General features: G+C 36.9%; 1 pseudogene; it reads right to left on the bottom strand.

The window, feature by feature from the left end:
• Positions 1–3,104: 3,104 nt before the first annotated feature.
• LOC132101161 (extracellular calcium-sensing receptor-like) lies at positions 3,105–8,985 on the bottom strand (annotated as a pseudogene).
• Positions 8,986–9,608: the final 623 nt, after the last annotated feature.

Below are 9,608 nucleotides of genomic sequence, written 5' to 3'. Positions count from 1 at the left end.
TTTATCCCTCCTGTTCATGTGTGTTTTTGTTTAGGAGGTTTTGTACTCATTCAGAAGATGTGTAATAGCACCCCCGAGTGTATAACAGTGAAAACACAAAAAGCTGTAAAAACTTTTCTTTGGCGGGTAAGCGTGGTCTTCTAAAATATGAGATAACTTGTCAATGGCGGGGAAAGATTTAAAGAGCTATAGATGACTATTTCCTCATCATGTGTTTCTTTGTGTTTTTCTCTGGTCTTAGCAAAAGTATGTAACATTTTGGAACAAATATGCAAAATAGTAAACCAAAACTTGATGATAAAATAGCAAATATCTGTACAGCTACCGTAAATTTTCCCGGAGAACTGACATAAGCTGGGATAAATGTGAGCCAGACAGCACAGAATATAAGCATACTGAATGTGATGAACTTGGCTTCATTGAAGTTATCAGGGAGTTTCCGAGCAAGAAAAGCTAAAAGAAAACACATGATTGATAGCAGGCCAGTGTAACCCAAAACAGCCCAAAAACCAAGAGCTGAACCTAAGTTACATTCAAGGATGATCTTTTCTCTATAATAGCTCATATTCATGTATGGGAAAGGTGGGGATATTGTTAACCAAAGCACACAGATAATCAACTGTATAAATGTTAAGGAAACAACACTGAGTCTCTGTTGAAGAGGCCCAAACCATTTCATGACATTAATTCCTGGAAGTGTAGCCCGGAAAGCCATTAAGACCACTATTGTTTTCCCCAGAACACAGGAGATACAGAGGACAAAAGTGATTCCAAATGCTGTGTGACGCAACATACAGGACCATTCAGTGGGCCGACCAAGAAAAGTAAGTGAACAGAGAAAACACAGTGAGAGTGAGAAAAGCAACAGGAAGCTCAGCTCTGAATTGTTGGCTCTTACAATAGATGATTCTTTATGAAGGTAAAACAGAAAAGATATGATTGCTGTTAATAACACTCCAATGAAGGAGAAAATGCAAAACGCCACCCCCATGATTTCTGTATAGTAAAGGAATTCAACCACTTTTAATATACATCCATCTTTCCTTTCATTCGACCAGTACTCCAAATCACAAGGAAAGCAGTCACTAGAATCTGTAAAGAAATTATTCCAATAAATAAAAAATAAATATTGGTGAATGTAAAGTGCTTTGTAAGAGGACAGTATTAGAATAACTTTAACATAGTTTCATAAGATTTATCCCACATATACTATTTTACCTGTGCCATTGCTGATTTCTCCTTCTCCACATGGAATACAGTCATAACAGCAGACAGGTCGTCCTTTTTGCACAGCCTTCCTAGTGCCGGGGGGGCAAATCTCACTGCACACGGACACAGGCAACTATATGAAAATAAGTTGTAATATAACACTTCACAGATATGGTTTGAATTTGCAAAATAACTTGACTTCAGTAGTAATTTTTATCACTATAATGCCGCTGCTTTCATACATATTTTGCAGGGCTGTGAATCTTTGGCAAGGCAGCGATTCGATTCGATTACGATTCATAGGTTTTCGATTCGATTCAATAACGATTTTTGCAAATTTAGAATGATTCAATTCGATTCGATTCACAATTAAATTTGATTCGATTCGATTATAACGATTCGATTCTGCATTCTTTAAGTGCATTCACGGGATTATTTAAATGCTTAGTCAGGGGGCAAATTACAGTAGCATTTATGGTTAGAGAACCATAGGTCAGAAAAAAAAAAAAAAACTTTTGTCCATTGTTAAATGCTAGTTTAATGATGCGACATGGCATACGTAAAAATGTATGTAAGCCAAGTTTTTAAAAAAGAGCTTAAAGAGTATTATGTATAAGCTAACATTTTGTCACACCAGGGGCGTAGCCATAATTTCAGAAGTGACAGAAATGTCAAATATAATCATTTTATGTATGTAGCCTATATAATAATAATAATAATAATAATAATAATAATTATTATTATTATTATTGTTATTATTATTATTATTATTATAATACTAATTATTATTTTTTTTTACAAGGAATTATCTTCTTTTTTAATTACTTTTAATTAGCTGTAATAAATCAAATACACTGCTGGACAATAATCAATCATTTGTAATATATATTTATTTCCTAATGGCAATTTTATGATTGTTTTATATACTAGGCTACATTTAATTAGCAATTATTAAAATTTTCTATACAGAATAAGGTAGAAAATATACTTTATAGTTTCTGTACTGTAATAAATGTCAATTAGCACTGCATCATTCATAAATTGTTTGTGGGTTTTTTTTTGTTTCATCAGTTCATTCTGCTTTTATTCAGTTTAGCTGCAGATATAGCCTGGCACGTCTATGAGAGCGAGATTGCTTCTCTTTCAGTGTGAAAACGTCTTCATCTCTATTTAACTTTTCCTCTCCATCAGCGAATGATTCTGAGTGAAAACGCGCCAGATGTCTGTTTGCTAATGAAACAAACGCTACTTTCATGCATATTATCAGATAAATCTCGCTCTCTTATTTCAAGGTCGTTGTTAATGCTGTGGTTAATTTTAAAAGATTCCTTCGTATATTCGGTTCATCCGCATTGTTTAAAAACATTTATCATTCAATGGATCTGTGCGTATGATTTAGACACTTACATTTCTGCTCCGTCTATGAAATAAATACAGCTGTCGACGGCTCCGGTAACTCCGTCGGTAAGATGCAGAGAGCCATTGACAAACTACAGAAAAGTAAAACTACTTCACGTTAGCATTACTGGCCACGAGTCCTATAGATCACACGTCAGCTGCGTCAGAGACGAACGGAACGCGAGCGCAATCCTGTGACAGTCTCAGTCGGTAAACAGTGGAGCGCGTGAAGGACAGATAAGAGGCACGATTCACGAACACTCTTCAAGGTCTCCATTAATTCGTGCGTGTAGTAATTTAATGTGTATACATTTTGAAAGCATTGAATCGCTATAGAAATCGCGATTCATTCGATTCTTAGCATTTTGAATCGATTGCTGTCCAAGATCGGCGATTCACAATTCAAAAATCATGTTTCAAGATCGATGCATATGAATCGACAGGGTTTGTAATCGATGCATCGAGAAAACGAGTGAATCGTTACACCCCTAATATTTTGTCATATTCAACTAACTGACAGTTCTTCAGTCACTGACCATTTAATGATTTAAACTGTTATTAATGTACCTGTCCATGTTTATCTACCCATAGTATGTGTTCCTGATTAATTCGAAGACGTTGTTGTGAAGGCAGTGAGCTGTCATAAAGGCCCACAAGCTCAAACTGCAAACTTCCATCCTCAGCAGGCTGCCAGTTAACAAGGTCATATCTCGACACTGGATCACCACTTTCATCAAAAAAAAATGTCTTCACCTGTTTTAACAGTGAATCTCACATCCCTCATATACTTCAACACCTAAGAGGAAACATCAGTAACATTATTTGTGTATTAATTTGTTTCTGTATGAAACTAAGTTCTCCTCATTTACCGTTTGTGGTGTGGGCCATCCTCCTTTGCTGCTGTTGGTGGAGGATCTGAAGTGTTTTAATACATTTTGAAGTGTATATGCGACAGCATACACTGCAGTGTACACCTTATTTACTATTCGTAGCTCTGATACATCAGTATATTCATTTTGCAGCTCTGCAAGTCTCTCTGAACCAGTACAGCCATCACTGCCAATGTTCCTGAATGAGCACTGAAAAGCTCTTTCCCAAAATTCTTTTAAAAGTTCATTGTTTGGTTCTTGATTAGGGTGCACATTTACTAGGAACTCTCGCAAGCCCACAAGTTTGGCATTTGCTATAGCAAAACCCACAGCTCCAGAAAGGAAACTGTATTCCTTTGTTTCTGCAATAGTTCGAGAAGTGATCCAGGATTCACTGCCAACCCACTGTATCCCTGTTATGTTGTGTTGCGAAATTACCTTCAAGAGGGGGAGAAAATCTCCTAATGCCATAAAAGCTAGCACAACCCTGGCAGTGCCCTTTTTGATCACTTCCAGTGTCTTTAGAAACTGTTCTTGTGGATCACTGCTTAATATGGCCTCGGAGTATTCAATACAAACCCCCTCTTCTTTTGCAGCCTCCTCGAATGCTGCAATTCCATTATTACCATAGTCATTGCGACTCCTGACTGTCCCAACCCACGTCCAGCCAAAGTGCTTGACAAGCTGAGCCAGAGCTCTGCTTTGGTAATAATCACTGGATATTGTTCTGAAGAAGGATGGATACTTTTTTCTGTCACTCAGGCATGCACATGTGGCAAAATGACTGATCTGCAATATAAAAAGCAGAGTATGATGTGATGTGATGACCACATAATTTTTTTCAGAAAATACTTTTCAGTTATTATTTCACCATATAAGCATAGTGCTCTAATTCAACAAAAATTGCTTTCTTTCAACAGTTTACTTTAATTTCAACATTATTTTTTCCATCAACATCAATTTTCAAGCATATATTTTTGGTACATGTTCCAGTGGTTCATCATAGTTTGATTACACAAGCAAGCAGCAAAGTGAGTTCTTACAACAGGTAAGCTGAATGGACCAACTAAAGATGCCAAGCCAATGGTGGGTGAGGATGTTGACTCTCCAACAATTGCACAAACAGCTGGTGGTCTAGAACAGGACATATCACTCAAATTGGCTTCATAACCATTCATTAAAGCCATGCCTGAGAGGATTGTTTGAGCGATAGAGCGACATGAGTCATATATCTTATAACCCAAAGAAATACCAGGCAACAACTGTGTGCTGTTATTAATCTCCTCAATGGCAAAAATCAATGTCTGAGCAAATTTAAACTCACGTAAATTTAAGCTGTGGTGAATAAAACACATCAGCTGTATTACATTCTGTAAAGAAGCATCAAAGGTTTTTTTTTTTTTTGTATCATCATTGTATCATTTTTTGTATTATCATACTGACCTGACACATGCTGTTGTATGTGGTTTTGAGGTATAATTATGCATTTTTAACACAGCATCTCTATGTATTGAGAAAATTGCCCCAATGTTGATGTCTCTTTCTGCATAAAGTGAAGGTAAGGCAGGCTGACCGAGCAGACTGCAGACTTGTGCTGAAGCTGGCTTAAAGACACCATGCACAATGAGCAACATTAGCTGCAGTGACACAGTTCTCTTTGCCATGGCAGTATGTATGTGGGGCAAGATCCTCTGAGGCAAAACAGTGCTGCCTTTTATGTCCTTTGGGGCATATTAAATCCTTTAAAATTTTGCTCTTTGCACTCATATTTCATTATGTAAGGAGAGATATTAAGGATTCAAAGAGGAGTGTGCTAGAAACTTACTGTGTTTGCATGTTTTTTGTGTGTGTGTGTGTTTTTCTTCTTTTAGCCTAAACAAATAGTCTGGAACATTTAATTTTATGTATTTTTTTTTTTTCAAATCCCAAGCTCTCTGCAAAAAAATTAGATTGACTTTGGTTTGTGCTGTAGTAAATGCAATTACTTAAAGGGGTGGTTCGGGATTTTTGACATCGGACCTCATTTTTAGGTCAGCCTGGTTGTTATTCATCAGTGGAGACATTTTTTAAAAAAAATTATCCAGTCCTTATATTTGGATAGTTGGCCGATGCTAGGCTAGCGCGAGTCAATGGGTATATGTTAGCCAGCCATTAAAAACCGTTTTACCCACTCCACAGTGCACCAAACGCAAATCAATTATAACACTAGACTATCGATGCAAATGTCCGTTGAGAGAATAATGTTAGAAATCAAACTTACCTTTCATCTCAATGATCCTAAAGGAACTAGTTTCTCAGCCGCTGCGGAATTTTACTTTGCTCCGGCTCTACTTTGCTCTGCTTATGTGATGTTAGTGATAATCAGTGTGCCAGCGGCAGGTAAATACACTTGCGTCATGTGTGGACCGGCTCACTCGGTTGCCTAGGTAATCAATATCACTCCGCTGCTGCTGTCGACAAGGCTTATGATTACAGGGAACAAATTATAACTAATGCAATGTGATGAAAGGTAAGTTTGATTTCTAACATTATTCTATCAACGGACATTTGCATCGATAGTCTAGTGTTATAATTGATTTGCGTTTGGTGCACTGTGGAGCAGGTAAAACGGTTTTTAATGGCTGGCTAACATATACCCATTGACTCGCGCTAGCCTAGCATCGGCTATCTATCCAAATATAAATACTGGATAATTAAAAAAAAAAAAAAATGTCTCCACTAATGAGTAACAACCAGGCTGACTTAAAAATGAGGTCCGATGTCAAAAATCCCGAACCACCCCTTTAACATTCTATAACAGTTACTTGACATTTTTTATTTAATCCATTAATTTAGTTGCTGATACTTGTTTATTTTAATAGAGAGAACAAATTCTAACTCCTCTCTAATTTGTTCATTTAAATGTATGTCTGTGTGTGTGTGTATTATCTGTAGTCTTTAATGACAAAAAAGATAGCTTGACTGCTCGAGGAATTAATATTTTATCTAATTAATTACACAGGGTGGTGATTAATAATCTAATTAACCACAAACTAACTGTACATCTAATTTAGCTGAGAAATTACACCCAAAATAACATTTAAAGTCATTATTATGTCAATTTAGAAGAGCATCAAACAGATATACAAAAAGTAACTTTAGAAAGATGGTAGGGAGAGAATATGACATATATTTTATTATTTTTAATATTCCTATTATGCTTATTATTATTGTTTATTTATTTTCATGAAATGATAGTCTAAATAAGAAAACATCTTGGTTATGTATGTAACCATCTTCCTGAAGGAGGGAACAGAGATGTTAAGTTGATACTGATGTATTGGGGTCTGACGTGGGAGCCGTATCACCTCTGAGCAGTACAAGAAACAGCCAATGAATCTTGGCGAGTGGAAATTGCATGCCAAGCCACTCCCCATACATCAGGGGTGCCCAACCCTGCTCCTGGCGATCGACTGTCCTGCAAAGTTTAGCTCCAATCCTAATCAAACACACCTGAAGCAACTAATTAAGGTCTTCAGACTCACTTAAAAATTAAAGGCAGGTGTGTTTGATTGGGGTTGGAGCCAAACTTTGCAGGACAGTCGATTGCCAGGAGCAGGGTTGGGCACCCCTGCCATACATGCAGGTGTATAATATGGCAGCATGCTTCCACATACTCAGATTTGTGCCTAGGAGCTGAGAATGCATCTCACCCATTTACTGTAGCAGTAGTTCATGAGTTGAAATGTTTAATAGCACAGATAGGAAAACTGTGTGGTGTTAATCATGCACAGGAGACAAGAAGGTGGCAAATTTTCCTCAAGTTTAATAAAATGCCTTATGCGCCGACACGCTCATCCACATACGTGGGGATCTAGTGATAGAAAAATGTACAGAAGTAAGCATCTATCTAAGGTCACAAACAAAAAGGAATAAAATAAAATAAAGATAAACAGATGTCGGTAGTGCAAGTTATCTCTTCACCTTTCCATCTCCTACAGACACATGCTATGTACATGCACAGTTGTCAATCTGCCCCAAAACTACCTTAAATGCTCTAGTGGCCATTACAACATGTAAACAAAACATTCCCTTTCAGTCAGTTATGTTTGATGTTACAACGATACTGTGTTTTTTAATGTTTTTTTAATGGCAGCTTTACATGTTAATATGGTAAACCTGAAATGCTGGTATGGTCGCTTTCCTCTGATGGTTGGGGGAGGGGATTTATGTAGCAATGCCACATAATGAGTGATTTAGGTATATGGTCGTTGATTAACACTATATATTGGTATTGTTGATCGTTTAATCTATTATCACCCCATTTTCTGTATTGTTGCCTCTATATATGTGTGTGTATTTGCCCCAGATGAGATCAGTCGCGAGATTTCACACGTTGCCGGGCACCGCAAACTTCCACATGATCGTAACAAGGAAGTTCAGTCTACAATATAAGTAGCCGGCTTGCCGGCGTTCAGCAGTATTGTGCTCACACTACTTGTTTCTATTTTTGCATGGGTCTTCAACATTGGTGGATTTTACAGACTGTTTTTTGGATTTTACTTTTCGGGGACATTGGATTACTTACCAATGAGGACTATAACAGTTTTGGTCATCACTTTGGAACTGCTCTCTGTCGTTAGTTTATGGTCATCCACCAGGGAGACTGATTCAGATATTTTATAGTGTTCATAGACTCAGACAATCTACATTAACATATACTCCTTACACACTCACATTGGGCTTGCTGTTAGGGATGGCTAGATACCACAATTTTGGCTTCGGTACGATACCAGAATCTAATACCTCGGTATCGATACTAAACCGATACCACAGGTGACCAATAACCACCCTCAAAAGTTAAATGAATTGAAAGTTTTATTTAAAAAAAAGCACTGCTTGAAACTCTGCTGCACCAAATGTACAAGCCAAAAGTATAAAAATGTTCACACCCACACACACACACACAAAAAAAAAAAAACTACAGCCAAGCCAGGGAACATACAGTAGGTTTAAGGCATTCCATAAATTAATGTTAACATGCTAAACTAGTATTAGTATATTTAAATAATTATTACTGATTCATCTAGATTAAATGTCATAATACTGTTAGGTCAGGTTACCTAACGAATGTTTACAAATGTAGCTTAATTGTAAAGTGTTATTCTAACATTAATATTAGTGATATTCGTATTACTACTATTACTCTCTCTCTCTCAGCTGATTCCTCTAGGGATTGCCACAGTGGCAGTAATAGTAATATGCCATTTATTTTAGTATCACTAATACTAAAATGTATATTACTAATCTCTTTATTCATTTAAATTCAATTAATATATTATTGTTTGAAAGTGCAACAATTATGAGACCTTAACTTCATTCATTGGTTCCAGCGTGTCATGCAAGCACATTTGAGCTTTCGTGTTTACCGTATCTTATAAGTAGTCTATGTGCGCTGATCAGTGTTGTGAATAAAAGTCTAAATTAAATCAGTTGAATGATGGACTCACCTGTCGATCTCTGAACTCATTGAATATGTCAGAATGAACTAGAGACAAATGCTTAGCCAGATTTTAAGCGTTGCCTCCCGTTGCAACAAATTATTTCAAACAGCGTTTGTATAGTGGTGCATTCACGCCTGTAGCTTCACCTTTTTCATAACCTCTGTAGGCAAAGTAATGCCATATTTCACTCTTACTGGCTTCTTTATTTATTAATTGCGGGCGCGTAGAATTAGCTTGATCAGTTTAATCCATCTCGTTTCTCCGTTGTCACTTTTTGCCGGTTTCAAGTGACCCGCGCCTGTTTGGGTAGCGCACTGCCGCCTAACGGTGAACTTCGAAACTGCAGCGCATCAAATACCGAATTGAGCAAAATTATGATATTGTACGGTTTGAAATATAATATTGTAAGGGAAACAGGTCAATTTAGCTCAAAGGGAATCATTTAAGATTTTAAAGGGAATTTGTACAGAATCACTGTTTCACGGCTGATCACTGAGACGCCCTGCGATTCACTGAACGAGCCGTTTAACATCAAATCTGCGCTGGATATTAATATCCAAACTATAGTGAAAACACTATCAATTAGCACAGTAACAAGATTGGCAGTTTAAGACATTAACTTCTCAGATACTTCTTTTTCAATATGAAT

Source organism: Carassius carassius, chromosome 23, assembly GCF_963082965.1.
Source record: "Carassius carassius chromosome 23, fCarCar2.1, whole genome shotgun sequence".
NCBI lineage: Eukaryota > Metazoa > Chordata > Actinopteri > Cypriniformes > Cyprinidae > Carassius > Carassius carassius.
This window is presented reverse-complemented; position numbering and strand designations above follow the sequence as displayed.